General features: G+C 46.6%; 1 pseudogene; it reads left to right on the forward strand.

Moving 5' to 3' along the window:
• The first annotated feature begins 277 nt into the window (after window positions 1-277).
• LOC111970750 (transcription factor Sp8-like) lies at window positions 278-1,803 on the forward strand (annotated as a pseudogene).
• The last annotated feature ends 412 nt before the right edge of the window (window positions 1,804-2,215 follow it).

The raw sequence follows: 2,215 nt of genomic DNA on the forward strand, positions 1-2,215 counted from the left end.
AATAGTTTGATACCACTAGTAATACACCAAAAACTATAAATAACAATAAAGCAACAACGCAATAATAACTAATAAAATATTAGATAAATAAATAATAGCAAAGTAGATTTCATATTTAAATCGTGAAATTAAATACATTCCCAAATGTCCTCTTTCAAGATTTCAATAGTAATTATTTTCACTCCTCAATTTAACTTTAACTTCTTCAACGGTTTATACATTGTTTATGAAGGGGTGGTGAGGGGTGGAGAGCTTGTCTGAAGTGGTAATGTTAATGATGACCGTCTTTAAGGCGTTAGAATGTGGCAAGTGTGAGGGGAACAGAGGCGCTGATGGGTCGCCCGTGTCACAGCGGTATTAAAGCCGGAGAGGACCTAAATTGTGGTGGATTGGGGCGGAATCACTCATTGTATTGGACACACTCTAAAAAAATACCTGCTGTGATTCATAAATATAAAAGATTCCCTTGAGGAGGGGCACTTTTGTGATGGCAAGCTTCACTTTAGGGGTGAGTCTAAGGGGTTTCTTGTGGTTTAAATTAGTTATTGGTTATTGGGTCCAGCGGAGGGGATTACATTGCTTCGTCACATCTAGGAAAGACTAGTTGTTGTTTAATGTTTTAAAGCAAGTGGGGTCACGAGTAAAAAGCTGAGATTCATTTGCAACGACAGAGAGAAAGCGCCGGGATATAATTTCTACTGAATGTGCACAAGACGCGCATGTTGTTGTAGGCATGTTCATATATCAGACGTCATTTAATAGTTTTGTTATAGCTACATTTTGGTGCGTTCTCTATTTCATCTCAGTGCTACAGGTATGTTATGACTCTGTTATGACTTGGAAAGATGCCTTGTTTTAAACTGTCCCGCCTAGTTGGTCTATTTTGCAAATGGAAATAGTTTCACAAGAAGTACGCACTTTTGTCATATTAGCACGGAAATGAGGACTTTTTGTCACCGGACCAAATAATCATTGTTATTGTAGCTTGATAAGGAAAGTTGCTATTAGGCGACAGTACACATGACCAAGAATGAGGGTTCGTTATCTAGGGATATCAACATGTGTTTCTTGTCATTGTCAGGAGGAAGCCGAGGCTATCGACTCCTTTAGCCATGTTGGCTGCGACATGCAACAAAGATAGGGAAGTTCCGAGCCATGCACACAATATCATTTCGGATAATTCTTCTCAATCTTTTGGGAAAGGTCCACTTTTTTGTGTGGAAGCGAGCCACTGCGGCAGCCGCTGGCAGGCTGGGTCGGCCTGTCCGGGTTTGGAGTGTCCGTAACAGAGCTGGTCTATCGACTCGTTTGGCACAACAGTCTCCCCCGGATCCCAGTGCTCTTTCTCCCTAACGTGTCCGGCAACTCATCCACGCCTCACTTTGGAAACGACTATTTGTATTTCAGGCTCCGTTACAAACAGTTCTCAAGAACCAGCCTCAGCCCGTCTTCATTTCCAAGTGCACTCCTCGTGGACAGTCTGCAAGTTTGGCATCTACCGAGAATGAGGTTGCACATTCCGTTACGAGTTCTGGTTTCAAGTCGTCCGATCAATGGTATCCCCCACAGGAGGGTTGGCACGACCGGCGCGTCTTAGCATGGTGGGATGGTGGGGCGGGTTGGATATTAGATGTTCAGAACCCGAGTGGAGCAGCTCTACAGTCTTCGTTGCACCTCCGGTGGACTCGCAGACGTCGTTACATCTCTTTAGGGGCTATCAATTCGATTAATTACCAGCCTAAGTCATCAGCCTTTCAGTACAAGTCCCTCTCGGCACACCTTTTGACAACCGGACACACCTGATGGCGGTTACAAGCCGGTGTTATCTCTTATCCAGACTCCCAGTCCGTCTCTTAGGCGGAGCAGGGGGACTATGTTATTCTGGGGGTGCCAACGGCCTCTCTAGCGGGGGTCTCCCCGGTCCTCCGCACGCGCCTACTCTGGCGAGCCACCTGCGACTAGTCCCAATGTCAGGAGTCGGAGAGGCTGGGGCCAGGCGGGAGGAAGTCTGCGGAGAAAGGGTCCATAGCTTGTCACATTCGGGCTGTGGTAAGGTTTACGGCAAAACGGGTCGCACCTCAAGGCGACACTTGGGAGGTTGGCACATATAACCGGAGAGAGACCGTTATGTGTTATTGGCTGTTTTGGCGGGAAGAGGATTTACGTTGCGCTCTGACGAGCTCCAGCGCCACTTGCGCAGCAACCACCGGGGAGA

Source organism: Salvelinus sp. IW2-2015, linkage group LG11 (genome assembly GCF_002910315.2).
Source record: "Salvelinus sp. IW2-2015 linkage group LG11, ASM291031v2, whole genome shotgun sequence".
NCBI classification, from domain to species: domain Eukaryota; kingdom Metazoa; phylum Chordata; class Actinopteri; order Salmoniformes; family Salmonidae; genus Salvelinus; species Salvelinus sp. IW2-2015.